The sequence below is a fragment of the Heterocephalus glaber genome, unplaced genomic scaffold (genome assembly GCF_053883595.1).
Source record: "Heterocephalus glaber isolate CG9 unplaced genomic scaffold, H.glaber_assembly_v1.0 deba00000331, whole genome shotgun sequence".
In the NCBI taxonomy this organism is placed as follows: domain Eukaryota; kingdom Metazoa; phylum Chordata; class Mammalia; order Rodentia; family Bathyergidae; genus Heterocephalus; species Heterocephalus glaber.
Window position 1 is genome coordinate 53494532 of NW_028258142.1, and position 16717 is coordinate 53511248.

Here is a 16717-nt window from a genome sequence, read left to right on the forward strand (position 1 = left end):
GTTATTAGTTTTTTCGACAGGGTCTCACTGTGTAGTTCAGGCTGACCTTGAACTCACTGTGCAGCCCACGCTGGCCTCAAACTCGAAGTGATCCTCCTGCCTCAGCCTCCTGAGGGCTGGGATTACAGGTGTGCATGACTATGCCCATTTGATCATGGCCCTCTTACATGGTTTGCAGTGTAGTTGGTATCCATACATTATATGCTAACCTCTTGGCATCACTGACTTGACGAAAGAAATACACCATTGTTAAAGACTGGACACAAAATTGTTCCCAAAGTCTTTGAACACAACGAAAATCTTACTTATGCGCTTTGCCTAGGAAGAACACTGCAGTGTCTCTCCATTTCCACATTTTGTTAAATTTGTTGTAGGGCTGGGGATACAGCTCAGTGGTAGAACACTTGCCTAGCGTCATGAGCCATGGGTTGCATTCCCAGAACTGCAAAAATATATCTAAATACAGTTAAATTTGCCATAAACCCTTTCCCAGCTGGGCCTCCCTAGGTAACCATATTAAACAGAAGCACTAGATAGAATCAGTAGGAACATGTTCATTCTTTTTTTTTACTATTTATATATCATCGAGAGAATATACCACCTAAAGTTTTTTTAAAGGTTTAGTAAATATTTTAAGTTTGATTCAATTGGAATTATAGTATGAAAAGAAACTGTTTTATTATAAAATCTATGGCTCTCAGGAGGGATTCTGCAGACGCACATCCCTGTGTGCATGTCTGTATTAAAATAGGCAATTGGGAAAAACAGCCAGGAACGAGGTGAAAAGAAATTCATTCACTGTCTCAGGAAATAAAGACCTCAGACTTCTTAAATGAAAACATACCATTAGCATCAGATACTAATCAGAAGGTAATTATTTCTAAAGAGGTTCCTAAGTAAAATATACACATCCATGGCACCCTTAGGCTGTCTATGCTCCTAGAGACCCCTCTGCCCTGGGCTGCACATGAGCTAGTCCTTGGAGTGAATAAAAGCTCCTTTCCATGTCATTCCACCCTCCTGTAAAAAGTAAAATAACATGCCACTTCAAAGATATGGATAAAAAATGCATCTGATTAAAAAACATTCCTCAAGAGCAATTTGGATGAAAAGTTAAGCTAGGTGACATCAAACTAAGAACCTTCCTGCAAAACATCAAATTTAAAGAAGTTTCCTTTTCTTCAGTTAGTAATTGTGTTATTTACTTTTCTCATGGCTGAGACAAAATACCTGACATCCAAAGTTAAAGGGAAAAGGGTTATTTAGCTCACAGTTTGTAGAGGGTTCAGTCCATAATCAGCTGGCTCCAAGGCAGAGTAGCACATGCCAGAGGGGGGTTGCAGAGGAGAAACAGTTCATGGCGCCCACACGGTAGCAAAAGCAACAAGGGGACCTTAATGATGTCTTTCTGCCCCTTTTCTCTTATCCAGGCTATCTGGATTTAGGCAGTCCCAAACCAATCAGTGGACTGATTTAGTAATCACATACCCTTAATCCATCCCAGCTTCCCACCTCTGAAAAAGCCCTATGAGCAATTGAGGCTTGGGGTGGGGGGTGGGAATCTAGACACAAACTATAGTAGTAATCTTTCTAATGAATCTCAGACCTATCATTTTGACTTGAACAGATTTTACTTCATGTAAAAGATGGTATGGATTTGTTCAAAGGAAAGCATGCAAAATATTAAATCACATGATAAAAGGCTTTCCTAGTTGTCCAAGGAAAAATTCTTTGTTCGAGGCATTTTGAGCTAAGAGAATTACCACACTAAGGGAGTGTTCCCTGTCAATCCAGGTAGTACTTTACTGTAGGCCCCCTGACTCTGGCACACTTCCTATTCCTTGCTGGTACGAATTACACCAGATCACCTCTTCGACTCCCCTGCATTAATAAACCTTCAACAACTTAAAATGTCAGATGCTGGGGGGATTTTTCTCAAGAATAAAGATAATGCCTGCCCTCATTAAACTATACTTTAGAATCCATACATGTCCATGTCTTCTACCTACCAGCCATCCAGTGTTCTGTAGGTCTCTTTGGAACTATATTGTAGTCAGCATTCTCCTCATTCATTCATTCATTCATTCAGCTGTGTTTACTGTATTTTTAAATTTTGAGACAGGGTCTCACCAAGCCACTAAATTTCCCAGTCTGGGCTTAAACTTGTGATCTTCCAGTCTCAACCTCCCAGAGTCCTGGGATTATAGGTGAGCACCACCATGCCCAGCCAATGTGTTTATTAAAGAGCCTACAATGTACTGGTACATTGGCAAATCAGAGGTGAAGGAGACTGGTAACATCCAGCTCTCAAGGAGGTTATTTTCTACTAGGCAGAGGCATTCAATAAACCAGCAAACAAACAAAGTCAACATTTAAAACAGTGATCAGTGCAATAATCATGAAGGAACAGGGTAAGACACAGTGAGCTAAAGTGGTAGAAAGGCCTCACTAGGGAGACAAAATGTTGAGCTGAAACCTGCATGCCAAGCAGGAGCCAGTGCTTGGGAATCTACAAAGATTAATTCTGCTGAATAGTTAGGACTGATTTACTCAAATCATTGTACAACAGTTTTTAACCTTACAGTAAGTGTCACAGACAATACACATGATTCCAAGCCGAAATCTTAGAACCCTAGCATAGCAAGAATGTGCACCTTTTATTTACCAGCAGGACCACCCCAGGCGCTTTGCTCACTGAGGGCATATTTAATTACCAAATGGTCTGCAAATGTCTTCCAAATTGTTTAAAGCTGTGTTTACTCCTGACCTTCCAGAACTTATTTTTCTGCCTTTATTACAGAAATGCTTACTTTCCCTGATGAATTTGCATCCTCAATGATTCACCATTCATTTTCATTTAGCATTAGTTTCTTAAATTCTTCCTAACAACAAGGTGCCTGAAAAGTATTTTTATTTTATGTCATTAGCATCTCAGTCACCTTCCCATTACTGGGACACAATGTCCAACACCCATAATTTTGGCTCACGGTTCTGGTCTATGGTGGCCAAGTCAGAAACAACATGGCAGAGGGGCATGGTAGACAAAAAGCTGCCCAAATCAGGGCAGCCCGGAAGCAGGCTCCAAAAGGAGGAGCCAAGGAAGGAGAGACACCCACGAAGCCACGCCCCCAGCCAATGACCTCCCTCCCACCAGGCTCCACCTCCTAACAGCAAGTCAGCTAGGAATGCACCTGCTGATGAGTACAGGAACCTCACGATCCAGTCTCCTTCCAGAAGCCCAACCCCTGAACACATGAGGCTTTGGGGGGACATTCTAGATCCAAAGTCTAAGAGTAACTAATTTCACTGCCACATGAGCAATTCTAAGCTTGAGGAAGACTTTCGGCAGCGCTATTTTCTTGTGCGGAGGCATATTCACCACGCCCGCCAGATTTAGAAATGATCACTCTAGCTGGTACCTTACAAGAAAAGACTTCACATCATATATTAATTTTTTTTTTAATGTTTCCTGAAGCTCCTTTTTGCCTTTATGGCCACCCCAGAGGCCAGGTGAAAAACACAAATGATTATAATGTGGATGTGTTTAAAGGCACGCAAGTTGGCCATTGCTTTTCCCGTGTCACATCGGGACACCTCCATTATGGATACTTAGGTGTGTGATGATTTGTCAGCGAGCTAACCATAACTTAGGAGGAAAACTGGACTCCATTAAAAAAACATTAAAAGCTGAGAGGAGCACAGTCGCTGTGGTATGGCTCCCAGCAACGAGGAAGCAAGAGTGCCTGCTGAAGCTTAGAAATAGAAAGTGATGTCCTCATAAAAACATGGCTCTAGGCAGGTGTGCCGCTAGAAATTCTTCCCTCGGTTTAGAATATTTTGCTCCAAGGGATTTCACCTTTCAAATGTATCTCTGGATGCAAAATAGGCTTTGCAGGAGGAGGTAGCATTGAAGAAGGAAGAAAACATTCGGTCCCAATTAGGATCTCTTTACATTAAACTGAAGATGTTTTTCCAAATAGAATATTTGATCAGGAAGTGTGTAAGTGTGTTAGCTGTGTTACCTCCCTGAAATCAAGTGATCTTCTGGCCTCCGTAACTAGAAAACAACGTTGCTGATAACAGATAGGGCTAAACGATATTAAAAGCTTCGGTACTACTGTTTATCAGGGGAACCCTTCAGCCTAATTGGAAAGTTCAAAGCTTCAGGCATCTGAAATTTTTGGTTTTGGGCTCTTCTACGGCATTCCAGTGCTGTCTATCCAATCAATAAATGTGATGCTATGCGCAATACCATCACGAGGCTTATGGACTCCCTTGAGTTTTGAATTTGACTTGTTAAACTGTAAAGAAAAAAAAGACTTACAGAAACAAACAAAAAAGAAATATCTTGGTCTCTAGCTGCCAAAATACAAAACAAATAAACTTCAGTGTTCAAAGAACACTGAAAAGGGAAAGTGGAAAATATATACAGATGTATTTTGTAATCTTTTTTTTTCTTTTTTGGTACCAGGGATTGAACTTGGAATCTTACGCTTGCGAGGCAGGTGCTGGAACCACTGAGCTAAATCCCCAGCCCTATACAGATGTATTTTTATGTGTAACACATGGGCAACTTGGGTGATCTCAAATAATGTCCCATGTGCTAGGCAAAAGGAGCATCTATCCAGGCAAGTCAATTATGTGTGAAGGTTGAGTTGTGATGAAGTTCTGATGATGTAGGCTCACTATAGCCTATAGACAGGAGGCTTTGTCCTATTAGAGATTACGTGTGGCATTCTTCCTCCTAACCTAGCGACAAGCAGTGGGTTACGGATGCCACAACGGAGACCCACATTTTAAGCAAGTTTCATAGAGTCAATTTCTCAGAGACTTCATCCAGGATATTTCAGGGTTTTCTTAACAAATCTCCCCTCACAGAATCAAATGGCAGGATCGCCACACTCTGGTGACTTCGACAGAACATTTGATTCTGTGGAATTCCATGTTCCAGAGAAGTTCTGCTGAAAGGACCAGGAAGGTTTCCCTCAGCAATGACCGGAACAAGGGGTTCATTTGGGTTTTAATTTTCCCTTTTCCCACAGGGTTCACTGAGCTGCCTCCCTCCCAGGCTTGGAGGGAAACAGGAAGTGTTGGCACTTGAATGAGAGGTGAAGGCTCAGAAGTTAGCATGGGCCACACCCAGCAGCTGGGAAACATCAGCCTCTGGAACTGCTTGGCAAAATCTTGCCCTCTCTGTCTGGGATAAGACACAGGTCTAGAGTTTGAATCTGAAGATTCATATTTACTTATCTTTTAATATTTGGAAATCAGAATAATAGCCATGAGCCAGCAGCAGTTGGCCACGGTTGTCACTCTCCGCACCCAGCCAGGGGACCATGGAAGGGCACAGGAGGGGTCCTGAAGATGATCGGAGATGGCCTGCAGGAAATGCCACACACCCAGTGCTCTCGCGGAAGGCAAACGTGACCTCCAGGATGCTAAGTTGGAAAAGAATTCATAAATCAGGCCTAGAATGTGAGGTCTTACAACTATTTTAACCAATTCATTTTATTAACATTTACACTTCTTTATATTTATACTCTTATTATAAGAGGTATATGTGAGGTAGATAATACCATAATAAGCTAAATAAACTTTTTCAATAACTATATAATAAAAATTCAACAAGGAGGGCTAGGGATATCACCCAATGGTAGAGCTCTTGCTTAGAACGTGCAAGATTCTGGGTTCAATCCTCAGTACAGCAAGGAAAAAATGTATAAAGAATAAAAAAAATCACTCCAGGGATGTAGCTCAGTGGTACCACTCCTGCCTGGCAAGCTCAAGGTCCTGAGTTCAATCCCTGGTCCCGAGGGGAAAAAAAAAGAATAAAAAAAATCACTGTGTCAGAGTTGTAGGACTATGTTTTCATTTCTTAGTGATACATACAGTCTTATTGAGTCGTACAATCAATGACATCTGAAAATTCACAGATATGTGATAACCTGGAATGTGTGTGACCTGGAAGATTTTACTTAGCCATTCTGAGCTGCAGATGTTTTTCTGAAAAAGGAAACTAATGACCCCCACCTCAAAGAGAGGTTGGGGCTGTAGAAAGTTCACAAAACCCTGCGTGAAGCTTGTCTGTTCCTAGTCAATAGCAATAGCTATCATAGCCTTCTCAAGTATCTACTTCACCCTGGCTATTGTATACATGCTGCAAACATCTTGTTTACTTCCCCCACTTCGTTATATTTGTCAATTATGAAGCAGGTAGAAAAGGGAACCAAACACCACAAAGGTCTTGATGACCAATGCGTTGCTGAGTGATCATCTATGAAGTAGACAAACTGGAATGATTATCTGTTGGGGATCCAGTGTTCTAATGATGGAAAAAAATGTGACATAATTTTTTTCTTTTTTTGATGCTGGGGATCAAACTTAAGACCTTTGCCATGCTGGAAAAACACTCTACTTCTAAGCCAAACCCACAGCCATGACATCACAGTTTTAAAATGTTATTCCAGGAGAACAGAAGAGAGTATATCAAACTCAAAGTAGGAAAAAGAAGTTTTTAATTAAAAAACTAAATTTTAGCTGGGTGCATAGCTATAGTCCCAGCACTGTGGCTGAGGCAGGATACTTTCAAGTTCAAGCCCTGTCTGGACAATTTAGCAACTTACCAAGATCTTGTCTCAAAAAATAAAATGGGCTCGGAGTGTAGCTCAGTGCAAAGAGCTTTTTAATCCGCAATACCACAGAAAAGACAGACAGACAGAGAGACAGACAGAAAGACATTGAGCTGTGTCAAAATGTTTGTATTATAAAAGGCTAAACTGAAGTTTTTACCTCTGATTCAAAAAAAAAGTTTTAAAAAAGGAATGCACAAATGAACAGCTTAATCCCAAACAAAAATTTCTAAAATGAGCTTTTATTTTTACTTGATTTTTTTGACAGTGGGGAAACAGAATGTATGAGCCTCCAGTGCTCTTTTCTTATTAGTATTTTCCTGCACAATACTCCCCAGAATACTGTGGATATTGTCTTTCTATTTGGAGAGGTCACAGCTGGGGAAGACATAATTGAGAAAAGAACAAGTTGGCCAATGTAAGCTTCAACAAATGTGCAATAGTGCTCTTTTAAGAGGCTAGGTGACTGCCCAGACACATACGGCCCTGTGATTAAGGACCCTGTGATGTCAATAGGATGGGGATTGGTGGAGCACACTTGTGGGTGTGTCTGAATGGGTCATGGAAGTGTGACCTTGAGTACTATATATAGTCCATCCCTGGCCCCTTCCTCCCTGGTACTGTTGCCCTGCTCTGCTTCCAGGCCACAGCTTTGCTCCACCATGCCCTTCTGCCATGATGTTTCTGTCCTGGAGCCAGCTAACCATGGACTTAACCCCCTTAAAATATGAGCCAAAGTAAACCTCTCCTTCTTTAAACTGTGGCTGTTCAGTATTGTGTCCAGCAGGGGTAAAGTGGTCTAATAAAGATCTCAAAGTACAGAAAATCAAGCAAACCGATGATATTAATGGGTGAATTTATATTCCCATAATTTAAAATCAAAGTACACCCAAAACAAAGAAAAGAATATGTTTTAAACACTCAAGTAAAAAACGGTAATATACAGTATAACGAGAAAGGCAAAGGTTACAAACAGTGGGGCCCTGTGCAGGAGTGAGCTGAGTTTCCCCTTGGACATCAACCTTGACCCTGAGCACCCTTTCTTCAACCAACTAGCTGGGCCCCTTGGAACTGCTGCTGCAGTGATGGAATTTTTATGAGACCCATTATGTCTCTGCTCCCTGGTGCTGTGTATCTTTACAGATAAATATCCTGTGTGTCCCAAAATAAGATGGTGCAGTGGAGGTGGCAGCACACCCAGAACTAGGACAAGCCTATAAACTGAGGCCATGTGGCTTTGAGTACTCACGACACAGCACAGCCGCTGCCAAGGGGAGAGGGAATGTGCCCTGACCGCCGCCCCTCTCTGCTAACCTGGCCCCACGTTTTTAGACAGATAGAGCTGCACAGAGTTTCTTCAGAGGAGATATGGACAGGGGGAACTTGAAGCTTCCACCGCAACTGCTTTCATTAAGGACACCAGCGACTTGGTGCGCAAACCTTCGGGGCACTCTTCGACACCTTTCTTTTTCTCTCTTGACCACATCCTTCTTGGCCACATAGCAGCTTTCTGTTGCTGTGACAGAATACATGAGAGCAGGTGGTTTATAAAGAACAGATTTGTTTTGGCTCATAGTTCTAGAGGCTGGAAGTTCAAGAACACAGGTTCAGCTCCTGGTGAGGGACTTGTGCCATGACAGAACATGGTGAAAGGGCAAAAGGACCAGTGAGCACATATCAAAGCACAGCCTCACTTTGTAGCAGCTGGCTCTCAGGATGAACAATCCAGTCCCAGGACAGCCAAGTTCCCTTCCCTGGTGAGAATTAACCCAGTCCCTCAAGACTGCCATTAACCCCTTTCCAAGGTCAGAGCCCCTAGGAGCCAAACACCTCTTAAAGGTCCCACTACCTCTCAACACTGTTATGCCAGGGACCAAACTTCAACATGAGTATTGAAGGGAACAAATCACACCCAAACCACAGTAGGCCCAAGGCTGAGCATGCAAGTGGTCTCTCGAAGCAATAGAGCAAGACAAGGAAGCGGGTTCTCCTCTGTGGCCTCCAGAAGAAGCACCTCCCTGCCTACACTTTGGTATTTGATTTCTCACCTCTAGAGAAGTTCAACAAAAAATGCACATTGCTTTAAGCTACTAAAAGTGGGAACTTGTTACAGCAGCCATAGGAAACAAATTCAACACTGTACCCTTGTGTAAAGCCTCTCAACACTTTCCCCCTCCATTACATTTTCAGTCTCACTGCATTGTCCCCAATTCACTTCTGGAATCCAAGCCTTTCTGCCCCCTGCAGACTTGAGCACTTGCACCCAGACAGGTATGTTATCATTCTCTTCATTCTGCCATTCTCTCTCTCTTTCTCTCTCTCTCTCTCTCTCTCTCTCTCTCTGTTTCCACCAGGAGATGGACAGCCCCCTCTATCCCAAGCCCCCTGCCATGATGTACTGACTTGCCACAGACCAACCATGAACTGAAATCTCTAAAACCACAAGCCAAAATAAACCTTTTCCCTTATTAAATTGATTATCTCAAATATTTTGTCACAGTGACAGAAAGCTGGCTAACACAGAAATAAAATAATGCTATGTCTTATTTTGGTTGCTAGAGGAAGCTGGGGACAGGAGACTGACCCTGTTGTGCACCACACCTCAGGCCAGGAGCCCTGAGGGGCAAGGCCAGGTCACATGCATCCTGTATCTCTCTTCGTCCAGAAAATGTGGGTGTGCAAATTCCCTGGTTGTGTTCTCACACCTGAAGGTGAAAGGTTGGCCAAAGGTCACAGCAACAAAGGCCAGAGACTGGACTAACAGAGTTAGGTGCCATGAATATCCCTTAGGGGAGAATTCTTCCATAATTAGGGACCATTTCACCCAAAAGGACTAAGCCAATGCAAGATTAAGTTCAGCCAGAGCTAGGTAAATAGAACCTGTGCTGTTTTACAATTTTTTAAAAAGTACGTTTGACCTAAATCTATGCTTTTTCCTGTCTCAGGGGTCTGGAAGACCTTATCCTAAAAGTAAGTTTTAGGACAGGCTGTAATTGAGGTCTCATATTTGTATACTTCACTACCTCTCACAAGCCTTTTCCAAGTATTTTGGGGCCAAATGAAAGACTGAGTGAGTGAATGGATGGATGGATGGATGGATGGATGGCTAAGACGATCTTCTCAGAGCCCCAGAAGTCAGGGATGCGAGCCAGTTTTAAGGAGATTGTCCAGGGTCAATGATCTGGGAATAAGAGCAAGGACAACTGGTTGACTTCAGGAAACAAGGCAGAGCAGGGCTTACAATTACTTTAGCTCTTGGATCCAAGTGGTAAGTTCAAAATCTCCAAAATGTGATCCCGATGTATATCTAAAATGTACCAGTACAATTAAAAAGAAAAGAAAAAAATTTCTGAAAGTTCTCAAGGCTTCAGAACTCCAGAAAAATCCTGAATGTCTATATCTAGATACAGATAGATAGACAGACAGGCAGGCAGGCAGGCAGGCAGGCAGGCAGGCAGGCAGAGAGATAAATAGATAGATTTTTTTTAAATATGAAGATGGAAAAAAAAACCCTTTAGGCGAGTTTGGGGCTGAGCTGTTCTGCCCGACTGAAAAGTAGCAAGGAACCTCCTGGGGGGGCAGCTGTGTTGACCAGTGTACCACCAGCAAGCAAGGAGCACCCTGGCAAGGAGAAGGGTACTTGAAAGGCCTCAGAGTCCAACACAGGGGCTGGTTTCTAGGCTGGCTTTGACGACCGGCAGGGAGAGTCGGTCTGCAGGCAGAGGGCCGGGAGCGGCAAGAAGGAAGTGGAGGGAAAACGTCCTCAGGGCTAAGGACACTTTCCCTGCCAGGGGAAGGGAGACTCAGAGCGACTGTCAGCCTCTAAGAGGGAGAATGGGAGGACCGGAAGAAGGAAGAAGGGGTGGGGAAGAAGCGTCCCCGCAAAATAAGACTCCTAGAACCCCTGCATAGTAATCTACTGCATGACTTACGCTACCCAACTTCTTCCCCAAACCTCAACAGCCCCAGCTGCCTGTGTGTCACAGGGGAAATAACTGACCAAAACAAAAAAATCCTCACGATTCAGGCCTCACTCGCCCAAAAGACTGATTTAAAATCTTAAACACGCACACATCTAGCAATAAATGGAGTTATTAAAATAATAACAACCATGAAGACGACAAAGATTCTCCTGTGAGGGGGGCCGGGGATTGAGCTCAGTGGTTCCGGCGCCTGCCTCGCAAGTGCAAGGGCCCGAGTTCCATCCCTGGTACCAAGAAAGAAAGAAAAAAAAAAAAGATTCTTCTGTGGGATAATCAAGGAGTGATGGTCACTGCCTTGCAAGGGCTCCTCTCCGTACACTGTGGGTGCCTACCGTGGCAGGAGGGCTTTATGGAGTCTCTTAAAGCATGTGTGGAATTGGGTGGGAGCCGCAGCAGGCAGCTGCATCCCAGGAAGGCAAGGCTGGGTATTATAATGAGGGTGACTCCTGAGAGAAACTGTTAACAGTGAACTTGAGGGAAAAGAGCAGGCTCAGAGAAGATGGTTAATAGCAAGCTGAAGGGCAAAGGAGAAGCTCGCCCTGCAGAAGGAGCTTCAGGCTAATACAGACACCGTGAGGAAGGGCAGAGGTCTCCCTGCCTCTGAACACAAAACCCAAGTAGTATCCTACTCGGAGGCAAATTGGAGACTGTTAAGCAGAAAGTATCCATTATTGAGACCAGCCTTTAGAAACTGCTCGCGTTATCAGAAACTAATGAAACAGAAGAGTCTCTCTCCTCCCCTACTCCCTTCACCATCACTAATGAAAGGAACTGAGAAATAAAATAAAAGATCCTGAGCATTTGAGGCGGGGGTGGGGAGACAGACATCCGGACTCACGAAGAGAAGAGACTTCTGCATTTGAAGACAGACTCCTACAGGTAAGACCGGGGGCAAGAGTTTCCAATTACAGGAAAAGGCGAGACTGGCAGAGAAGATATGAAATATCGTATTTGTGTTTGTTCGGTACCGAAAATGAGGATCTTCCTACCTCAAGGACAGCTTTCACAGAATGCAGAATGCACCGTGAGGGACAGTGGCATCTCTCCGAGGGTTCACAGAGCACCCCGAACGAGTGCACCGCACCGCACCACGGACGGCCCTAGTCCACATCCCATCCTACACTACAGTGAGGACCCCCAATAAAACGCACATCAAGGGGTCAGCCAGGGTGGGGCCCCGGCACTGCAGAGCATGAACACCCAGGGAAGCATCTCTTTTGCTTTTTCTTTTTTGGGTCCCACACATACTAGTCAAGCTCTCTCCCAATTGTCTCCATTTCTCATCAGAAACCACTGCATTCCTCCTGCCTCCATTTTGTCTGCTCCTTCACCAGAGTCCACGCTGCATTCTGCAAAACGACCACACTCTCTGCCCTTCTGGCTGCCCCAGGGCGGGCTTGGTCGTGTCTGAGGCTGACTTTGGTTTGCCCTGCTGCTTTCTCTGAACAACCCAGCTCAGTACTTACCCATCCCACAATCGTTCAGTGTAAATAATAACAAATGCTGGCGAGGCTTGGAGAGGGGTACTTTTCTACACTGCTGGTGGGATGTAAACCCCACAAACCATTAGTACAACCACTGTGGAAATCAGTATGGAAATTTCTCAGAAAACTGAAATTAGAAATTCCACTCTAAGTATCTTCTCAAAAGTAATAAAGACGTCATAGTGGAGTGATACATACTCACGTGCTGTGGCTTATATGTAGATGTCCTCCCAATGCTTCATATGCTCATAAGTGGTGCTTTTAGAAGTGACTGGATCATAGGTGTGTGATATTGCCGTAGTTCACTGATTGGTTTGACACAGTTCTGGGTGTGGATGATGGACTTACTGAAGAGGGAAGACCCACCCTGGGTGTCTTTGGTCCCAACCATTAGGATTATAGCCTGGATGGAGTAAAAAGGGAAGGAAGAAGAAAGCCTTGCTGCTTCCTGCCTGCCACACCATGGACTGTTTCTTCTCTGCCATGTTGCTCTATCTTGGAACTGGCCAACTGTGGACTGAAATCTCTACAAACTGTGAGCTAAAATGAACCTTTCCTCCTTTAACTTGTGGGTGTCAGGTATTGTGTCCCAGCAATGAGAAAGTAACTAAGATACTATGTTTATAGCAGCACAGCTTATAATAGCTAAATCTTGGAAATGGTCTACATGTCTGGCAACAAATGAATGGATAAAGAAAATGTAGTATTTATACATAATAGAGTAATACTGGGCATAAAGAAGGATAAACTTGAGCCATTTGGAGGAAAATGGATGCACCTTGAGACCATAATGTTAAGTGGAATAAATCAGGCACACAAGCTTAAATATTATACTGTTCCTCTTACATGAGAACCCCAAAGTATAAATAAAACCCAAAACCCAAAGTACAAATAAATTAAATTTTAAAAGTATAGGGCCGGGGATTTAGCTCAGTGGTTCTGGCACCTGCCTTGCAAGCGCAAGGTCCAGAGTTCGATTCCTGGTACCAAAAAAAAAAAAAAAAGTATAAAATTAAATAGACAAAGAACAAAATAAAAGATAGATGATAGGAAAGACAGAGATAGATCTTTTGCAAAAGGGAGGGGACAGGAATGAAAACAGAATTAAGCTGTGTTGTGTACATTTACCAACTCCCCATGAGGAATGTAATCATTATGTACTACAAGCTAATTAAAAATACTAATTACTAATTAAAAGGACTAATTAAAAATAAAAGTTGAAAATGTCTCTCTTCCATGACTCAAATCCATGGTCACACACTTGGGTTTCGTGGTCCACTTTTTCTGCTCTGTGCTCTTGCTCCTCTCTACCTGTGTAAATACCACGGCATTTAAACTCACCTCCTTTTTTACAGCCTTATTGAACTTTATTTTAACACTGTATCACCCAGTGTAATTGTATACAGTTCAGGGGCATTTAGTATATTTGTAATATTATGCAAACACTGTCACTAATTCCAGAGTATTTTCATCAACTCCCCCTGCCCCAAAGCCTTAGATCCACTTACAGTAATTCCATTTTCCCTCCCCAACCCCCGTCCACCCTTACCCACCCTACTCCCTGGTAACCACGAATACGCTTTTCTTATTCTGTGGATACTTTTCTTTCATTTTATATAAGTGGGATCATAGAATATGTGTTCTTCTGTGGCTGGCTTCTTTCACTTAGTTTTCAAAATTCATTCATGTGTTAGCATGTTCCAAGACTTCATTCTTTTCTATTGGTGAATTCTAGAATCCACTATATGGATCTGCCTCATTGGTGGACATTTGCATTGCTCCCATTTTTTTGCCTATTGTGAACAATGCTGCTATAATACTCATGTACAAGTTTCCTGCGTGCCCACATTTTTGTTTTTCTTGGAGTGTAATTTTTGGGTCATAGAGTAATTCCATGTTTAATATATTGAGGAAGTGCCAGATTTCTTTTTTCTGAAGTGGTTGCACCATTTTACATTCCTCCTAGCAAGTATGAGGGTCTAATTTTTCCACATCCTTGTCAATATTTGTTTTTGTCTAAGATCCTCTTTTAACAAGAAACACACATATTATCCAAACTGTTAATCTTTTACTGTGAGTCAGTATCTGCTCTTAGTGTCCTCTCTATAGGTTGTCCTGTTTCATCTTTACAAGACCCTGAGAAGCAAATACCATGTTCTTCATTTCCCAAATGAGAAAACTAAGAATCAAGATTTAGCGACTAGGCAAAGATAATGGCAGTGGGGCAGGACTTCCTCCCTGTTTGCCTCCAAAGCCCTCTTTCAAATACTACCCCAAACATCTTCCATGGTCAACCTTCCAAGCCAAGCCCAGACCCAGCAATCATTTCTTTTTTGGGAATGTGAGCAGGTCATGGTTTGCCCACCACCACAAATTGCTCTCTAGTTATTTCCTGTATAAAATATCATTTCCCTGACTAGACGTAAACACTTCATTGGCTGGAATTCTTCTCGCTTTTGTTACTTGGGAAATAAAATGCTTAATAGACACTCAGTGGGTGGACAAAATTTTTTGAGAGTCTGACATGCTGTGTGTTCTTGTTTCTGCAGGTGGGGGTATACCAAAGAACCACGTTTTCCTTTTCAGTTTGTTTCCATGATGTTTGAGTCAAGGAAGAAGGTATAGATGTGACAGTGCTCACATCCAAACTTGCATGACCTCTAAACAACTAGAAATCAGTGTTTCAGAGTATTACCTCTTTTTTTTTTTTTTTTGGTACCGATGATCGAACTCGGGTCTTTGCACTTGCAGAGCAGGTGGCCGAACCACTGAGCTAAATCCCCGGCCCCATATTGCCTCTTTTTTTTAAGTGAGGCTTTATGATAACAACAATGACAACAACAACAACAACAATAATAATAATAATAATTTGGCTTTTTCTTGAAATCCAAGATATTCACAAATACACCATACATACCTACACATAAGTACAATCACATGCATTTTTGCATGTATATTGCATACTCTCTGATGTGTTTTACTATCTCCATTCTATGCATAAGCCCACTGATGCTCAAATGGTTCATGAAACCAAGGTTGACAGTCAATAAGTGGCACCTCAGGCTCTGATCTGATGCTCTTTCACTACACCAGCCCAGCTCCATCACATGTTCTAGAAGGGCCATTTAGCTCGGCCATGGGTACCATTAGCCTGTCCTTGTATCTTTTCTCAGCATCTCCCTGTGGCCACCACAGCCTGCCCACCCAGTCTAGATGAGCATAACCCAGGCCTGCATCCCCATCCTACAGCTTTCATACCTGCACATTTCCACAAGTAAAGAGGCAAGTTTCACAAACACATTTTGGAATATAGAGCAGATGTCATTTGGATTCATAGGCTGGAAATTCAGGTTTTCAAGTGATGTACTAAGACTGGTTGGTACTCAAATAAACTCCTAAACTATGTTCAGCCTCAATGGATTGCAAAATGTCACCCACAAAACCCTGTAGGGAAAAACATAGATTCCACTAGTTAAAAAGGATCAGCTTGATCATGTTCTCATTAGTTACATCTCTTAGGCAAATCTGAATGAGCATCATAGAAAGAAACTTCAACTAAACCTGGAGAGTTTGTTTTAATTCAGTGTGACATTCACTTAATCTCCCTTGGCTTCTGTTTCTTCTACTTTAAAAAAAAACCAAACTATTGGATTGAATCACATGATCAAAACTATTGGATTGGCTGAGGGTGTGGCTCAGTGGTAGAGCACCTGACCTGCCTACTGTGTGCTGGGCCCTGGGTTCAAGCTACAGAACCAACAAACAAAGCCTATTTTATTGGATGTATAACCACTCGAACTCCTTACATGATTACATATTGAAGTCCTCTTTAAATATAAAAATGAGCATTCTTTGTTTTATTTGTATGGTGCTAGGGTTTTATTTGCATGGTGCTATGTACGCATAATCTTGTGCATGCTAAGCCTGTGCTTCTCCATTGAGCTAATCCCCAGCCTGATAATAATGAGGAAGGGGTCTCTCCAGGAGCATGAGGCTCAAGGTCATGGCAATTTGTCTGGAATCTATGGGTGCACTTCGGGGGGACAAGAACTCCTTGGAAGGTGTGCAGAAAATCTGTGAGCTCAGATTGGAAGGAAACATGCAGCTTGGCTACAGGGTTCTACTGGATGGTCCTCTGACATTCAGCATATCCCTGTGGCCACAGACCATGTGTTCATGATCTCCTTGGAACTGCAGCTGAATCAGTAACACCCAGTCTACCCTCTCCTTACCCTTTCTGGACATGGACAAAGGATACAGACTCAGATGGCTCTCCCAAGACCCCTCTTCCAGGGCCCCCGGCCAGGTAAGCCAGTTGCTAGTCTGAGATGAGGTTCCCCTGCATCAGGAGGCCTCAGGACCTGGTTTGGATGCAGACTGCATGCCAGACTTCTTAAGCAAGCCACGCTAGCGCTGAGGGCCTAAAAGAATCTACAAGCGATTCTTACCTCATTCCAGGTACTCATTCTTCGTCTGAGAGCTAATGTTTGAGATTCATACCAGCCATCTACCCTTTGTGCATAATTGTAAGGAAATTCTAGGTTTGGCTTTAAAAATTATAATTGTCGCTCAGATTTTAGTTTTATTTCTACAGTTAAATGACAGATTGGACCTGAGAGCC

The 16717-nt window shown here is 43.0% G+C and overlaps 1 long non-coding RNA gene across 1 annotated transcript in view; it reads right to left on the bottom strand.

Moving 5' to 3' along the window:
- Positions 1–2640: 2640 nt before the first annotated feature.
- LOC101701984 (uncharacterized) overlaps positions 2641–16717 on the bottom strand; it is a 125391-nt gene continuing 111314 nt past the window's right edge. Inside the window, exons 7-8 of the long non-coding RNA XR_015444232.1 lie at positions 12295–12499; positions 2641–8145 (exon numbers count right to left, since the gene is read on the bottom strand). This is a non-coding gene — a long non-coding RNA (uncharacterized LOC101701984). The remainder of the gene's footprint in view (positions 8146–12294; positions 12500–16717) is intronic.